Source organism: Nannospalax galili, unplaced genomic scaffold, assembly GCF_000622305.1.
Source record: "Nannospalax galili isolate Female #2095 unplaced genomic scaffold, S.galili_v1.0 scaffold1000, whole genome shotgun sequence".
In the NCBI taxonomy this organism is placed as follows: Eukaryota; Metazoa; Chordata; class Mammalia; order Rodentia; family Spalacidae; genus Nannospalax; species Nannospalax galili.
The window spans coordinates 132,220-151,196 of record NW_008346439.1 but is presented as its reverse complement, the minus strand read 5'-3'; the positions used below and the strand labels follow the sequence as shown (position 1 = coordinate 151,196).

At 43.8% G+C, this 18,977-nt stretch overlaps 1 pseudogene; it reads left to right on the top strand.

Annotated features, from left to right (window-relative positions):
• The first annotated feature begins 2,885 nt into the window (after nt 1-2,885).
• Nucleotides 2,886-5,179, top strand: LOC108491308 (annotated as a pseudogene).
• The last annotated feature ends 13,798 nt before the right edge of the window (nt 5,180-18,977 follow it).

The window sequence follows — 18,977 nt, the reverse complement described above, 5'->3', positions numbered from 1 at the left end:
CAAGAGATAAATGCTGGCATGTAGAAGTTGGAAAATGGGGGCCCAAGATCCTCTGCCTAAATTCCCGACTCAAGGCCTCATCTTCCTAAGCCTGAGCTCCTTAGTCATTAAGCAAGGATATGATAAATGTCTTTGAGTTGTTATAAGGCTTAAATGTACCTTTGCTTTGATTCTTGAATAATACCTTCACGAATGGCTGATGTGGAGAGGCATACAGTAATATTAATATTTATCATGAGTCATGGGTCCCAGAATTGCATTCAGGTGTCTGACAGAAGCCATCAATCCTCTCCAACTCGGTCAAGATAGAACCAGCCTTCCACATTGGTATTTTCATGTTGATGGGTTTGAATTATCTGCCCCACAAGCTTCATTCTCCAGAATGAAGCTTTGCAGCTCAGAAACACTGCTTCTTTGCATGTTGGCTGTGTGGGGCAGGAAAGCCACTGTCGCTTGGAGCCTCAGCAGCAGGAAGCAGAACGGAGCCAGTGTACACCCCATCCTCAGAGAGATGCTTCTGAGCCCAAGTTCCCATCACTACTTACTTGAAGGAAGTCAGAAAAATCCAGTCCAAGCAGAAACCTAGAACTATGCATTCCAGTGCTCCGAGGTGAGAGAGGACATGAAGGACTGAGAGACATGGTGAACTTTGTTCCTACCAAGTAGAAGGTAAATCGTTGCCTCACTTCTAGTTTCTTGGTGAGGAGATTGAACTGTTGTGAATGGGAAATCAAGATAAAATTCCCACACTAAGTCCTAGGTCTCTAAGTGCTTCTCAGACACTGGAAGCCAGAAAGAACAATATGCTTGAGGACTGAAATAAAAAGAACAGTTACAATTCAACCCTAAGCACTTTTGTGCAAAATACCTCAACTGACAGGTCCTACCATGTGTGAAGAGGGACACCCCATTTTCAAGGGCCATTTCTACAAAGCTCTGCTGGAATTTCTCCCTTCCTTGTAAGAACTCCCACTCCCCAGTCTCAGATTTACTTTTAGCCAGAGCCTTTGATTTAGAGCCCCATGAGGTAATAAGACCTTAAATCAGTCACAAGACCCTTTAGAATTTATCTGGAAGTTCTGCTTTCTCTTTATCACCATCCCATCAGCCTTTCCTATAACTGAGTTTTATGTCCTGGACATTAATCACTTTAATTTTTAAAAACTGAAGGACACTGGAAGGGCTGTTTCTCCAAGTTCATTGAGTTCAGTGTTGGACAAGTAGAGCCTTAACTTTGTCCCCCAATTGGAAAACAAAAATCCATACACACACAAATTTGAGATGTTTTAGACTTTATGATCCAAGCATAAAAAGGAAAGGCTGAGCCTTTGATTCCTATTCTATTCCATTCCAAGTACAGCAGCACTGAAAGGATTTGCATGTTTAAAACAGCATTCAGATCATCCCACATAATGAATTCTCTAGGGGCCGATGCAGGAAAATTGCTATTCATCCTGATCGCTGAGGTCTGCGCAGGGGATGCGTTAGGCAGGAGTGCTGATTGGACACTAGGGCTCAGCAGCAGCCAATCAAAAAGTAACTAAGCGAGGCCTCCATCTTGGCTGGACAGGGTTGAGTGGAATGCCTGAAGACTACACGGAAAGGTGCACAGATGGGTGTGTGCAGGCGTCAAGAGGTGCACAGATGGGTGTGTGCAGGCGTCAAGAGGTGCACAGATGGGTGTGTGCAGGCGTCAAGAGGTGCACAGATGGGTGTGTGCAGGCGTCAAGAGGTGGATGGTGGGGTTGGCGCCTTCCCTCAAACAATTAGGAATCACCTTCATTTCTAGGGCTGGAAAACGAAGAGTTATATGACTTCCCAATTTTATGTAGATAATTTATTTTATGTTTGCATGTGCCATTACTATTTTCCACGAGAAAAATGTGTTGGAAAATAGATTGGGACAGGAAGTTCTGGCTGCCAGATTGGTAAGAAACGTAGTCTGTGTAAACCTGCAGTACACCCATGGACCTGGAATAGCTGTGGTTGAGTTTATTTTAAAATTTACAAAAAAGGTGAAAACACACCAGCATTTCACGTTGAAACCACTGTTTCTCAAAAGGCTGTGTGAGCAGGAGCTGGAATCTGCCTGGGAAAAACCTCAGCTTTTCTTTAGCTTCGTTTTTCTCATCGGTATCACCTCTTCCCTGTGTCAACATGGTGGGCTGGACCTTCGCCGTTTAGTCACTACCTTTGATGTCTGGAGCTTGTGCTTCTCTGCCCCCAAGGTTCCTTCATCAGCCCTGGGCCAGACATTCTTTCTCTTGGGGCTCTGTCATTAATTGCTCCTGTCTGAGCTTATCATACAGCTTAATAATTTGGTTTAGACCAAATATGTTCATTGGTTGAAGATAACAATTCATGAATGATTGATCACATACAGGTCTTGTGCAGGTAACCACAACTGGTCTGTACATAATTGATGTAGCCAAAATTCTGGCACAGATTTGAGAGATGCTTTCCAGGCCCTATCCCTTACTGAGGAGCTACTGGCTGGAGGAGAGGGAAATCATTCTGCTGTGTTTATTTGAATCTGTGGATACTGGTAGAATTCCAGCCCCACACCCATATATATATGGGCAGCACTAACTGGCCTTAATGAGTTATCAACAACAGCAAAAAAGACAAGAAGTTGGGAGGGGGCCATGTTGGAAAATACTTGGTGGGAGTTGGGGATCGATATGATCATGTTTCACCGTATAGAAGTATGAAATTCTCAAGAATAAATGAAAATTAATTTTGATTGCTTTAAGTCTCTGAATCTATTATTTATGAACCCAGTAACACTGGGTAGATTCCTAAGCTCCCTAAGCCTTAGTTACTTCATTTCTCAATGAATACAACGGGGTTTCCTTCCTCCCAGCAGCATAGAGATCATGCTTACAATGCCCATGGTGATGACTTACAACATGACCATTAACATATTCATCACTACCTATGAAATATCGCTCTATTTGTTGAGTATGGAAACATCTGGAGGGATTTTCATAGGATTTACTTATTTTGAATTTTGTGTTATTATAGTGTGTGTGATATAAGTGTACTCATGCCTCGGAGTGTGTGTACAGGCCAGAGGACAGTTTTGGGCAGTCAGTTCTCTTCTACCTTTATGTGGGTTCTGGAGACTGAACTCAGGTTTTTAGGTCTGTGTGACAAGTGCTTCACCTCCTGGGCCATCTTGCCAACCCCTTCACAGGATTTAAAGTATTCTAGTTCATGTCATTGGCTGTGTGGTGCCCAAGAGACTCTCTTGGGGGGCAGGTTCTGGAAGGTGATATCATCTGAGGAGGCTTGTCTCCTAACCCCTAACTTGGAAGGAGAAAATCAGCCAGGGATATATTTCTGTTGTGAATAGTTAATCCCTCCTCCAGTAAAACAAGATATCTAAACTGCTTCTCTCTTTTCTCTTTCTCTCTCTCTCTCTCTCTCTCTCTCTCTCTCTCTCTCTCTCTCTCTCTTTCTGTTTTCATTGTTTGTATTTGTGCTGCCTATGTGTGTGTGTGTTTGTATGTGCAGAAGACAAACTCAAGTGGTATTCTTCAGGTGACAGCCACCTTTTTTCCCTTTTTTTGAAACAGCATCTCCCACTGGCTTTGAAGTCACCAGGTAAGCTAGGCTGGCTGGCCATCGAACTGCAGGGATCAGTCTGTCTCTACCTCCCCAGTGCTGGGATTAAAGGAAGGTACTATCATACCTAGCTTTTTGTTATGTGGGTTCTAGCAACTGAACTCAGGTCCTCATGTTTGCAAGGCAAGCACTTTACCGACTGAGCCATCCCCCCAGCCCTTAACCATTCACTATGTCATCATCATCATCATGATCAGCAGCAGCAGCAGTAGCAGCAGCATCTAGGGAACCCCCAATGTTTCCAGTTAATATCTTGGAGAGCAATCATGTTCTTCCACAGAGGACAGGGTCCCAGATTGCACAGAAGACCAACTGTTCTGACTCAAGGCAAGCATTTCTAAATTTGTAGTGATTATTTCTAAAACAAGAAAAAGTTTTCAGTGGCTACTGTCCCCAACAGCTTGGGAAGACATTGGAGACAGACTTGAATCATCCAATTTCGTCCCAATTCTACCTCTTGGAAGCTGGATGACCCTGAGTCAGTTGGTTGATTTCAAAAGCTTTGAGAGACTCACAGGTAAATAGGGAAGGACAACCACATGACCAAAGCCCAAAGGTGATGAGGTGATGGGAGGGGTACCACCTCTGTTCAACTGTGGTTACTGACAAGCTGGTGCTTATGGACATAGGGAGGTGCAAACGAGAAGGCTGTGAGCTCACCATGTAAACTAGTAAACCTATTTCAAAGCATGGAGAAGCCTTGGATTTTCTCTAAAATTTGGTTTTTAGAAAGGCACACATTAGTTGATGATGATAGGGAACAAATGTTTGTTTTTGAAGATATCAGACCAATGCTCTCTTTGCCGTTTCAAAAACCACACTCTGTCCCATTGGATCACTATGAGGTGTGAATCCACGTGGAAAGACTTAGAGTTGTTCCAGATTCAATTCTTAGTGTGCATGAAATTATTGAAGACTGTAGCTTAGACTGTCTGCAGAGAGCATTTCTGATCAGCTTCCAGGTGATGCCAGTCTATAATTCAGGGGACCATTCTTTGAGTGTCAAAGACTAAGACCAAGACAGACACTGAGCTATTTCTCATCTGGTCCTAGGTACTTCTGGTTTGTGTGCAGACACGGCCAAGTCCAAGAACCACACCATACACAACCAGTCTTGAAAATGGCACAGAAATGACATCAGGAAACCACAGTCACAAAGATACAGATCTCTTAAGGGGGCAGACCCCAAGTTCCTGAGGAATGTGTGTTTTGCCAAGAAGCACACAGGAAGGGCCTGAAGAAGATGCCGGCCAACAACGCAAAGGTCACAAGTGCATGGCTGAGGCTGTCAAGGCCCTTGTGAAGCCTGAGGAGGTTAGGCCCAAGATGCCAAAGGATCCCAACAGTGAGTTCTGCCGACTTGCGTTCATTGCCCACCCCAAACTTGGGAAGCAGATTCGTGGCTACATGGCCAAGGGTCGCAAGGCTCTACCAACCAAAGGCCAAGCCTGGGACAGCAGCTCCAGCTAAGATCCAGGCTCCAGCTCCAGCTAAAACCCAGGCTGCATCCCACGCTCCCAAAGGTGCCCAGGCCCCTGTGAAAGCCTTGTAATAAAGGTCTTTGCCAATGTGAGGACTGATGGGCTGTTGTGACCTCCCTCCCCTCTGTTTGCAGAGGCTGGTGTCCTGTGCTGTTTTTACAAATAAACTTGAGGGTAAGATGTTAAAAAAAAATTTTTTTTTCAAATTAAAAAAAGTTATTATTGTTTTTTAATTTTATATGTATGTGTGTATTGCTTGCATGTAGGTAAGTGAATATTTTTTTAGAAAAGATAGACACTGAAATTTAAAAGACTTAAATCTACTGATCTTTCTTTTTTCTTTAGACAGGCCCCATGTATACCAGGCTAGACTATAACTTGCTTTGGAGCCAAGGATGACCTTGAATTTTTTTTTATCCTTCTGCCTCTGCAGATTGTAAGCATGTATCACTACACTTGGTTTTATGCAGTGCTGGGGATCAAACTTAGGACCACATACATACTAGGCCAGCACGCTATCAATGAGAAAAATCTTCAGCCCTTTAAATCTTTCCTTTTAAAAAACATTTCATTTATTATTATTTTTTTTATTTCATGTATATGAGTATGTTGCCTGCATGTATGTAAGTACACCCTTGTTCTGCAATGCTTGTGGAGCTCAGAAGAGAGCATTGGATTCCCCTGGAACTGGAGTTACAGATAGTCATTAGCATGGGAATCAGACCCCGGTCCTCTACAAGAGCAGCCAGTGCTTATGACCACTGAGTCATCTCTCCAGTCCCAAATATTTCTTTTTTGAATTCATGGCAAGTAAATAATTTTGAAAGCCAGATTTGGGGGAGAGGAAAAGAAACTAAATTTCCAGGTGTTCTTTTATATGCCAAGAAGAAAGACTGGCAGATTTGGAAGTTAGAGTTTTACAGTAAACCATAGAAAAAGAGTTACAAGATATGGCCTAAAATCACTGCCCAACAATCAAGAAGTAGGTGGGAAAAGATTGCTGTTTCCTGGCCAGAGGGAGAGGGTGGAAAGTGATAGGTGAGGCCCTTGCTTTTCTCCCTTAGGGCCAAATTACAGGAAGAGGGATATGGAAACAGCTAGGAGATGTTTTCAGATAATCTGAAGACACCTAGATTTGTGTTCCCACACCCACAACGAGGCCTGACAGCTACAGGCTACAGGCAATAAGGAAAGAAAGTGGTTTCTTTATTTTTTTCCATTTGATTTTTTTTTTTAAGCAAAAGCTTGCCCATGTAGCCCAGGCTGGCCTTGATTTTTGGATCTTACTGCTTCAGCCTCCTGAGTGCTGCAATTATAATCATTCTACCACACTAAGCAAGAAGAAAGTAGAGTTTTCGTAGGGTCTTGACTCTGAGTTTTGTTTTCTTCTCCCGCACCCCCGTAGGTCTTCAGAGGACAGAACCCAGGGCCTCATTCATATTATATACTGAGCCACATCCCAATTCCTTGACATAGTATTCTGAGTTTGCCTCCTCTCCCTTTTGATAAAGAAGGGCATCTAAAATTCTAGAAGGTTCCATAAGCAGGTGAGTATGGTGCCTAGGGATGAGACAGCGTGTCTTCTGTGGGTCGACAGAGTGAGGGGTAAAGGGATTCATCGGACAGAGGGTTATTTGATGGGAAGTCCATGCTGGAGACTAAAGGTGGATGTGGCTGAGCCTGAGGGTGAAGGTGAGGCAAGTGTGTGGATTTCCTTCATCCTGATCTAGGTTAATGGTCTCCAGGCTCTTGAAGAAGGGAATTCACACAGCAGCCCAAGAATCACGCAGGACCAGCACTGTGCGGTGATGCTGAGGATGGTGTCTGCATTGGCTGAGAGAAGAGGCCTTTTACGAGGAGTTGGCAGAAACTAGGTTAATGCCTGCATGTGGACAAAGCCTTTTCTGATACCACTCTCTTAAACCTGGAGGGCCCCGGAAGAGGCAGGAGATGGGTAGACAGCTCTGCTAGGAAGATGGCTTCAAGGGACACAGGACAACAAGCGGCAGATGCTGCTCACAAAGTAGAGATGGTCTTTCTTTCACGAGCAGTATGTGCAGTCTCCTCATCCCTAGGACGGCTGAAGGAGAAGGAACCTTAACGCTGAGTTCAGTTATAGAAAATGACACCACTTTTTTTCTTGGCATATGGAAACTATGGAGACTATGGAAGTCTCACCGATCCCATATAACAGCATGAATTCACACGCGTTATACGTTTGATCTCAAGTAATGACAGTAAACCTCATACTTAACTGTCTTTTAAAACACTGGGGGCTGGAGAGTTGACTCAGATCACTGGTTGTTCTTGCAGAGGAACTGGGTTCAGTTCCCAACACCCACATGGAGCTAACAACCATCTGAACTCCAGTTCTAGGGGATCTGACCTCTTCTTTTGGCCTCCTTAAGCATTGCATGGCACAGGTGCACTTACACACATGCTGGCAAAACACTCATTAAAAAGAATCAGACATTGTGGTATGCATATTTTCACATTTTTCTAGGTTCTGAATCTTTATTTTTCTTTGTCTAACCTTGTTACCATTTGTTATGAAAGATGACAAATATTTGTATATACATATTCTTAAAAATTTTTAAGTTATTTTTATTTTATGTATACGAATGTTTTGCCTGCATGTATTTAAGTGCATCCGTTTGTGCAATGCCCACAGAGGCCAGAAAAGGGCACCAGACTCCCCTGGAACTGGAATTATGGATAGTTGTTAGCTGCCATGTATGTGCTAGGAATCAAAGCTCAGTCCTATGCAAGAGTAGCCAGTGCTCTTAACTGCTGAGCCATATCTCTAGCCCCTATGTATATACACTTCTGTATGTGTGTAATGTGTAGGTATATGTGAGCTTCTACATATTGAAATCCTGACCTATACTACCACAGAAAGAGAGCATGTTTGGAGATAAGACTTTTGAAGAGGTAATTAAGGTAAAATGAGGTCATTGGGCTAGGTTCTAACCCACTGTGACTGATGTTTTTGTCAGAAGTGGTGAGGACACAGGCACAGAGACAGTACCTTGTGGAGGCACAGGCAGAACAGCCGTCTATCAGATGGAAAGAGACCATAGGAGAAGACAGCGCTGCCAGTGCTTTGATCTCAGATGTGTGATCTCACAAACTAACTATATAAGAAAAGAAATTTCTGGACTGGGGCTATAGCTCAATTGAAGAACACTTGCTTAGCATGTACAAGGCCCTAGTACAATCCCAGTACCACTGGCTGGACAAAAGAAAATAAATAGATTTCTGTTATTTAAGCTATTAAGTATGTAGTACTTTGTTACAGTGCCCCTAGCAAACTGTTACAGAGAATAACATGAACTGTACGTGCAGCTGGTTCTTTTTAAATATTTTATTTAATATTCTATTTACTTTATGTGTATGAGTATACTGCCTGCATGTACATAAGTGCACCCATGTCCTGCAAAGCCCACAGAGGTCAGAAGAGTGCATTGGATTCCCCTGGAACTGGAGTTATGGACAGTTGTTAGCTGTCATGTGGGTGCTGGGAATCGAGCTTGGGTCCTTTACAAGAGCAGCCTGTGCTCTCAACTGCTGGGCCAACTCTCCAGTACCGAGTAGCTGCATTTTTTTTTTCTTTCACAACAAATAATACATTCAGGCTTTCTTAGTTTCATTCTGCTCCTGTGACGAAACACTCTGACCAAAAGCAACTTGGGGAGGAAAAGGTTTATTTTGCTTACATATCCCAGTCACAGTCCATCACTGAGGGAAGTCAGGGCAGGAACTTAAGGCAAGAATTTGGAGGTGGGCTCTCTAGCTTGCTCATTCACAAGCTCAAACTTAGGTAGCTTTCTTATATAGCCCACTACCACCTGCCTAGGGATGGCAACACCAACAGTGAGCTGGGTACTCCTGAATCAATTAATAATCAAGACAATCCCATGCAAACATGCCCAAAGGCCAATCTGATCTAGACAATTCCTTAATTGAGGCTTTCCTCTCAGAGGACTCTAGGCTATATCAAGTTGACAATTAAAGCTAACTATGACATAAGCCATAATCTAATAAGAACTAATTTGAAATTGCAAATTCTTACTTATCCATTCGACAAACATTTGTTGAGTGCTTCTATGGATGAACACTCTGCCAGTACTATGGAGAACATAGAGTGTTCTGGTCCCGTAAGGGTGAAGTGCTCATGTAAATCTACCCAACATATGGCAGTTTGTGTTACCAGAACAGAAACATAAAAATTACTGTATTGAGGCTGAGCGTGGTAGAGCATACCTGTACTTCAAGAACTTGGGAGTGAAGGAAGAAGATCCATGAGTTCAAGGGCAGAATCCAAATGTGTTGAGTTAGACATCAGCTTGGGCTAGATGAAGCCCTGTCTCATAAAACCAAGTAAGCCGGGTGTGGTGGTGCACACCTTTAGTCCCAGCACATGGGAAGCGGACCCAGCCAGGTCTACACAGTGAGTTCCAGGCCAGCTGTGGCTACAGGAAGACCATGTCCAAAAAGACCAAAAAAAAAAAAAAAAAAACAGTCAAATAAACAGAAACAAATAAATTAATTAAATGAAATAAAAATTTTGAACAGGTGAATCGGATCTGAGAGAAAAATCGTAGACCTGGTATTAAAGCCGGGCTTTGGTGGGAGAATTGTCAAACACTCACATGCTCCACAGTGTGGCGCAGGAGGCCAGGTATGCTCTGGAAACAGTGCCTGTGAGAGGCTGCAACATGGGCAGAGTGTAAAGAGGTGGAGGAGTGATACCTCTGAGGGTGTTGGCCCAGATTTTATTCGGTGAAGAATGGGGAAGTCTGCTTCCTATTCCTGTGACAAAAACACTAACCAGCTTGGGGAGGAAAAGGTTTTTTTGGCTTACAAGCACGGTTCATCATTAAGGGAAGTCAAGGCAGGAACTCAGGGCAGGAACCTGGAGCACAGATTGTGGAGGAATGCTGCTCACTGGCTTGCTCCCCTGGTCATACAGGATAATCTGCCCAGGGGTGGCACCGCCCACAGTTGGCTGAACCCTTCCGCATCACTCAACAATCAAGAAAACGCCTCTCAGACCAGATCACAAGCCAGTCCAGTGGAGACAGTTCCTCAGCTGAGGTTCCCTCTAACAAGGTGTGTCGAGTTCACAACTGAAGTATCCAGTACAGGAATAATTGAAGGTTTGTAAGCAGAGAAATTTCATGATTAGGTCACAGTAGATCAACCCATTAGAAATGTCTAGAATATATAGAGCAAGAGTTTATTAGCAATAGGGAGAAAACGCTCTCCCTTCACTCCTCTTTCTTTCCTTACACCTGAAAAATGGAGACAAATGGACATGTGGCAGAAACCTGCAACCTCAGCACTTGGGAAAAGAGGGAAGGAGGCTTTTACATTTAAGGCCATCTGGCCTACATAACAAGTTCAAAGCTAGTTTGAGCTACATAACAAGACCTGTTTCAGGAAGCCAAGCATTGGGGATATATCCCAGTGGTATAGTGCTTTCCTAGCATGCACAAGACCCCAGGTGTGATCACCAGCATTGCCAAACAATGCACATACATACACACACATAGACACATATATGTACACACACATGCACACATACGTTCATATGCATATATACACACATGCACACAGATACACACATGCTCAAATACATACACCTGTCCATATATACTTGCACACACACACACACATACACACGACACATGGAGCACAGTGTTTCTTCTCACAGTTTTGGGGGTTGAAGGTTGAAATTCTGCACTCAGGTGCAGCATGGCGGGCTCTGGCAGACCCTCTCTCTGGTCTTGCAGCTGCCTCCTCCCTACTGTCCTCACATGGCCTTTCTTTGGTGTGTATACTTGGAGAGAGCTCTCTTCCTCCATATAAGGCTGCTAATCCTTTAGGATGAGGATCACAATCCTAGGGCTTCATTTAGCCTTGCTTCCTACTCAAAGTCCTCTCGCCAAACACAGCCACATTGGAGGTTGGAGCTTCAGTGTAGCTGTTTTACAGGGATACACTTAAGTCCAAAACAGGTACTGAGATATAGTGGGCATCTAGGAATCATTGGTAGAAACCTGACATCAGCAGGGACATTCCTTACTTATTTCTTAACCCCTGATGAAATTTACTCTTCCTCCGAGAGCCTTAGCCAGCACAACTCTGTCCTTGGTTCCATTCAGAAGGGGGCTTTGCCCAGAGTTTCTGGTTCTGGCAGGTATCTTGGGGCTCAGAGAGGTCCTAAACTCATCCTCAATCTCTGATCACAGAAGAGAGCCCAGAAGCTGTCTTCACCCTGGGCCCCCACCCAGGTGGGCTGCAGGTCTCTTCTGAGAAGAGTCTGCTCTTCCTCCCCTCCTACAGGTAATGGGAGAAACCTGCAATCCCGAGAGCTGCTGGTGCCTGATTGCAAGTGTGACTGAGGGCTGCCATACAGAAAGGAGAATCCATGCTCTGACACTCTGATCAATGTGGTTCAAGAGTTTCTCCATTTCTGAACCCCAGGGTATGAGTTCCCTGAAGCTCAGTCAAGTGTGATCTTTCCAAGTCAGGCTGAGTTAGGTTAGCTGAAATGTTAGCAAGTGTAACCTCATGCCAGGAGGAGTTTCCTCTTACGATATCTGTGCCTATCAAAGACCTCGTAGTCCAGCAGACCTCAGAAATTGTAGCATATTTCCCTCCAACTGCAATCTATTGGACGTTTTACAACATACCCCCATTCTAAAAGGCTCCTAGGCTTAGAGCAAAGCAACATTTATCTTCTGAAAATACCTGACATTAATTAAGAGGATTGCTAAAAAGGGAAGGTCCTGAAAATTTGGAGGTTGCATTTGCATTTGCAAAATGATTTGCAACTAGACCTGCCAGGTAGCGCTTCACGGAAATCAAAAAGTGGGTTTTGAATATCTAGATCATTCTTCCTTCCCTCACCCCTGCAGCATCCAAATCCATAGTAAAATCAGCTTTCTAGCTGTCTGTGGAGGATGCAGTGCAGTCCTCAGAAGAGTTTCTGCAAGGCCTGAGTACCCAGCAAAGAAGATGCAGTAAAGACAGTGAGATTTACTTGGCTTACCTTGACTCTTTAGAAGGGCTCATTGCCCAAGAAGCTCCTCAATTCTGTCCCATCCCGCCACCACCTTTGCCGGCTGCCAAAGCCCACTCTGCCACCCGAAATAACTCTGGCTCTGTGGCAAAGGTGTTCAGGTTGGTTGGAAATGGCAGCACCTCTGCACCCCATTTCTTCATTCAGGATTTCTTGCCTTCAAAGGACACTTTGTGTTTCCCAAGTTTCCTTCCCCAGTTTGTATGAATCTGAAATGAATCCGAACTAAAAGTGCTCGTTGAGTGGTTATGTTCCCGACTGTAATTTGCAGTCAAGGTATGAATATTTTATACTCAAAGAACCACTGAAGATTTGTAGAAAGGTTTTTTTTTAAAAAATAAAGTGAATACACTCGTTTTTGTTGGCACAGGAAGACTATAGCTAGGGAAAACAAAAAATACCAGACGAGTCTTCACTCATGAGTCTTTAAAAAAATGAACCCGGATTTGTGTTTGGAGACGATGAGGAGTACTGTGGTGGGGACAGAGTGTCCTTTGGAGAAGAGAAATACCCGGATGAAGGCGAGCTGGGAAACAAAAACAAAAGCCACCCAAACACTTCCCTCTTCCTTCAAACCAGCTGAAGTTCCAGAGGAGCCCTTTCAGAAACGCAGTCCATGTACTGGCAGAAATTAGGTGTCGGGCTGGGAAGCCAGGGTTAGATGCCTGTGGCTTCCTTTCGCTGCAAAAATAGATTTAAAAAATAATCCAGTCTTTGGCAAAGTCTCGCCCATCGGGAGAGAACTGAGGAGCTCCTTTGCTGTCCCTGTGTGTTTTTCTTACCGTGAGTCAACAATTTCGCCAGCTCCTATGCTACTTCAAAGCTACTGCACTCAGTTGAAACAGAAAATTAATACATGTTAATTAAGCATTTCCTTTTTTTTTTTCTTTTGTAAATCCCCGTGAGGTTCGTTCTCTTCAGCTTATGTGGGGGGATCTTGTTGAATAGTTTTTATTGGGTGGGGTTTCTACTAGAAAGTAAAAGGAACGTGATTCTCTTTTAACCTTCAGGCATGACCACACTGGGATGACAGTCACCTGAGAAGCCTCGGTTCTTTCTGAGGACGTGTGTAGAAGGACGGGGCAGTCGCAGAGCCTTTCTAAAATCCATCAGGTACTTGAACATGTGTCCATTGCACCTAATGCATGCTGCTGTTCCTGTAAAACCCTAATCTTATGGTACATGACATGGAAATTTTGAGAGCAAAAGGAAGTTTTTAACTTTGTGGAGGTGGCTGCCAAGGTGACAACCCCCCTGTGGGGTGCTCAGTACATTACCCTTTTTTTTTTTTTTGGTCTTTTTGAGACAGGGTTTCCCTGTGGCCCCAGCTGTCCTGGAACTCACTATGTAGACCAGGCTGGGCCTTGAACTCTGCCTCCTGGGTGCTTGGATTAAAAGTGTGTGCCACCACGCCCAGCTGTACATTACCCTTTTTTTAAAAAATTTTTTTTTTTTAATTTTTACGTGTGCAAGTGTAGTGCCTGCATGTGAATGCGCCTGTGTCGTGTAACACCCCAGAGGTCAGAAGAGGGCATCTGATTCCCCTGGAACTGGAGTTAAGGACAGTTCTTAGTTGCCATGTGGGTGCTGGGAATCGAACCTGGGTCCTCTGCAAGAGCAGTCAGTGTTCTTAACTGCAGAGCCACCCCTCCAGCCCTGTATATTACCTTTTTTTAAAAAAATTATTTTTATTTTACATGTATGAGTGTTCTGCCTGCATATATGTAAGTGCACCATGTGTGTCCAATGCCTGAAGAGGTCAAAAGAGGGTATTGGGTCCCCTGGAACTGGAATTACAAATTGTTAGCTACCATGTGGGTGCTGGGAACCAAACCTAAGGCCTCTGCAAGAGCAGCCAGGGCTCTTAACCACTGAGCCATCTCTCCAGCCCCCTTATGTTACCTTTTAACAGATGCTCTTAAATGACACTGTTCCTTGCTTCCCTTCTGTCCCCAAGGTTTTCATTCTTTTTTCCTTGTTTTTTCTTTTTGAGACAAGGCCTCACATAGCTCAGACTGGCCTCAAACCATATATAGCTGAGAATGATCTTGAGCCTGTCATCATCCTTCCTCTGCCTCCTATGTGTGGGGTTTTACTCTTTTCTATACTCTTCCTTGAATCCTGGATCCTTTAAGTAGATTCTGACCATGAGGAGTTTGTATAAGGATGAAAAACCAAAAACAACACCCAAACTTTTACATTGGTAGAGATTCTAAAACTTGTCAATAAGTAATGTTGACCAAAAATGTGGCTTAAACTGTGTCCTTGTAGACCATGTGTGGGGTGCATTGTGGTGGCACACACTCTTTGACCCCACAACTCCAGCTGTAATTACAGACATCCTATGTCTAAGAAATGAGCAGAACCACCTGTTGCATTTACTTTGATTGTGGAAACATGGAAACAGCATCTGTGCCAGTCCACAGGGGCCTAGGGCCATAGAGTGTACTGCACAGCAGAATCCAGAATGCAGGTGTGAAAAGGATGGACCCAGCGGCATGTTAATACAAGAAGTGATCCCCAGACCTTAAGCTAAGAAAAATAGCATGGGACAAAACTGTAGCTATGATTTATCTTAATTCTATAATAAAACACATATGCATTTGTATTGCAGAAAATTTCTGGAAAAAATAGATTAAAAATTGTAATGACTCATAATCTTTAAATTTTTGTATTGCATTCTTGTGTGTGTGTGTGTGTGTGTGTGTGTATTTGTATTGAATTGAACTTAGGTTGTCAGGATTGTCAGCAAGTGTACCTTCACCCACTGAGCCTTTTCAGGGGCCCAATCTTTCAGGAATGGAACTGAGGGTCTGAAGAGAGATGAGAGCAATGAGGGGTACTGACTTCTTATTTCACACTCTGATATTACTTTGGTTTTTGGAAAAAATCACATTTGTGCATTTTTCTATAATCACATTTATAATCAAGCTTTTGTTGTTCATTTATTTTGGATTTTTTGAGACAGGGTCTCCCTGTAGTCGCAGCTGGCCTGGAACCTGAACTTGCTATGTAGATCAGACTGGATTTGCTCTTACAGAGATCCCCCTGCCTCTGCCTCCCTAGTGCTGGGAATAAAGGCATGAGACACCATGTGAGTAGCATTTTTTTTTTTTAATCATAGGAAGATTCCTGTCTCAAAAACAAACAAACAAACAAACAAAAAAAAAAAAACCAAACACTGGGGCCATGACTACGTACTTCCTGAATTAGCCCAGATGACAGATGACTTCCTGTTTGCCACCTGGTATCCCCTGTTCTCATCTGTTTCCCCTAAACACTGGGCAAGCCTTGGCTCTCAGCTTCCTGGTCAGGGATTCCCTGAAAACCCCCCATTGAGCACTTGGATTCCCAGAGCAATTCATGAGTCCCTTGGCTCCTTCCAAGCTCAAGTGCCATCTACCTCCCATTATGATTCAGCACCCCCCCCAGTCCTCTCCACCCTGATCTGCTACTCTCACTTTGTCCCATTTTTGCTTGTTTTCACCATGTGAAGTTCTGTGTGCTTTGCTTATTTGTTTTCTTTTCTTGATCTGCTTCTCTTCAGTGTGTAAAATGCAGAGGTGTGAGGTCTTGTTTATCCCCATTCCCTGCAGCTCTCTCCAGGACCTGCAATGACACCAAGCTAAACGCTTGATAAGTTTGTGTGAAATAAAAAACTGGATTAGCCAGGAGCAGTATGTATGCAATCAGTGTGGAAGGTGGAGGAAGCAGATTGGCCCTGGTCCTGATCCTCACAAGTTCCTGGGTGCTGCAAAACAGTGTGCTCAGTCTTGCTAGCCTAGCGTTACTGGCTTTTGCTTGGTGAGGTCTAAACTGCCCACCTGTCCTTCATTAATCTGTAAGGGTTACAGTGGCTAGATTCAGACATGCCCAAGGATCCCAGCCCTTAAGCGGGCTTCCCTGTCATACATCTCTGTACTGGCAACAGCCCTGCAAGTAACTTTGAGGAGATGGTTACACAGTTTGGACAAATTCCCCTGCTTTCCTGTGTATTTGTTACCCTGTGGCATAGTTACAGATGGAGATAGATAATACAGTAATGTGATGTTTGAAAGTGTCTGCTGGATATAAGTTGTGCTTGCCCTCTAATAATGTCTCTTTCGGTCTTCTTAGCATCCCCATTGCCCATGGGAGGTGGATACAGTCTATTCCTACAGAGACCTCATGACATCTAAATACAACTACCTGGACAGGTGTCACTGCAATGCCAAAGCCAGCTTATTAGAAGAGTGATAGTGAAAATAACTGTAATGCATTCTCACATTAGGAGGAAGCTTTAATGAAAACACAATTTTAGTGTAATTAGATTGAACTAGTTCAGCACTGTATGCATACTCTGAAATGATCTTACTTAAGCTTGCCCAGTACTTTGACAAATCACTGCTGTAGGCTTTTAAGAAATGGTTTTCTAATTGATTTTTCATGCTTCTTGAAAATTTAATTTTACCACTAAAATTTGCATTATATGAATCATTAAGGCAACACCTTTCTCATTACTGTAGCAATAAGACACATTCACACAAAGCACTTTCCAGAGCTAGAGGTATTCTCAAAGCCTGCTCCTCACAGACATGTTTTGAGCTGGTCAATGGCATTTTGCCCTTGGAGGCACCTTTTCTCACTGGGGTAAGAATGGACATCTTTCATTAAGTTTTTATTCATTTATTTTTATTTTATGCATATGGGTGTTTTGCCTCCATATATGTAAGTATAAGACAGAGAGGGCATTGAATCCTCTGGAACTGGAGCTATAGATAGTTGTTAGCCATCATGAGGGTCCTGGGTACTGAACCCAGATTCTCTGCAAGATCAACTAGTGTTCTTAACTGCCGAGCCATCTCTCCACCCCCTTTACATTAAATTTTAAGTCCTTTTAAAAAATCTCATCTTTTCACTGACCTCTTTTGTGGACCTATTAATGAAAACTGATGTTTTTTTCAATATGTGTGGCCTTGCTGCCATTTCTTGACTTCTCTGGATAGGGTCTGAGGGAGGAGCAGTGCAGTGACAGTCCACTGAAAGTCTTTCTAAGGAAGGGAATGACATCCCTGCCCAACACCATATGTACTTAGCCTGCCCTGAGTGCTGGGAGATGGGGACAAGAAGCCCACACTGGGCTTATTTTTGCCACTGGTCTGGGATGTTCTAGACGGCTATGTGCAAGGGGTAATTAGGCTTTGGCTTGGAGAAATGAAGCTTTTCCATGATCTCAGCAGGGTCTTGGAGGCTGCCTATGACATGTGCTAGAAGGAGTCTGAGATGAACAGGCTCGCCCTTTCTTGGCTGTCTGGCGCTGGGCTCTTTTCATCTTTGAACTGCAATATATCTTGAGGGTCTAGTGACAACATCACTGAACCTTCAGAGATTCACTGTCTGATGAAAACATTCATAAGCAACACCCCCTTTGGCACAAAGCAAGCGGCCAGCGATGGTTCTTCCTGTCTCATCCTCAGATCCATCTGCATTCTAAAAAATTATTAGATTTTATTTATTTATATGTGTCTATATGTGTATATATTATGTACGTGGGTGAGCATGTAGCATCGTGTGCCTGTGGAGGTCAGAGAACAACTTTTGGGAGTCAGTTCCCTCCTTCAACCACGAGGGTCGTAGTGATCCAGCTCGGGTCCTAGGCTGGGTGGCAGCAGTCTTTGCCCTCTGAACCATCTTACTGGCCCCTTCCCATCATTTCTAAGGTAGATGGCATCTCTTCCTCTGACTTGAACAAAGGTGAGAATTTGTTAGCAAGGACGAGTGGGACATTGCCGGTATGCAGACAAGCCAATGTCTGCCATGATACGCAGACACAGAGGAGATGAAGAATCCATATTGGAAAGTGAGTAATGCAAGCAACTGAAGGAAACTTCTGTAGTAAGCCTTTGGTGTCAGGATTCGTTCCCACTTCTGCTCTGGGGAACTCCTGCTTTCTCACTGGACGTAGTCTATGCCCAATCTCCCTCCTTTCCTGGTGTTCCTTTTAATGAACTAGCACACACCCTCATGAGGGAGTTCCTGTCTCTGACTCACCTGTACTTCTGTCCTTCTCTCCATGCTCTGGACTACTCACAACAAACACTGTTGTCCCTCCCCTCAGATAGCTCCCCTCAGCTCCACTGCGCCGTCATGGTCCAAACCATCCACCTCTGTTTGTTGACTCTCAGAGCCATTTCAAGAGCTACAAGTCCTTCTGTGCTTGCCCCTCTCCCCACCAACCACAGCAAACAGAATTCTTTAAAAATGTAAACTTATTCATATCATCTCCATCTTTATATTAAATCTCTGCAGATATGTAAGTTGAGAGCAGTCCTCAGTTCTCACAGGACACCTCAGATGGAAAGACACTTTGGATTCAAATGAAAGTGGGAAAGTCGTCAAGGACAATTTAGCCCCATCAGATCAGAGGAAGCAGAAAAGCAGCTATGCAAATAGATGTGAACAAAGAAGGAGAAAAAGATGGAGCACGCCCCGTCCATTAGGATCTGTCCAACGGAGACTATCAGAACACCTGGTTAGCATCTTCCACAGAAGGAATTTATTCCCCCTTCATTTACTGAGATTGGATAGAGCTAGTTCTTTGTCTTGGTTTAGATTTACTGGTACCAGTGCCCTGGGTCAACACCTATAGCTCTTTCAGACTCATGTGTGCCAAGCAGCAGCTGCAGAAGCCAGTCCATTGCATCCTCACAATTCAGTCAACAGCAAAGGTTGAGGGGCAGTGCAGGCCTACAACTTTCTTTTTGCAGAGGTTTATTCCTTCCCACACTCTTCCTACGAGTGTT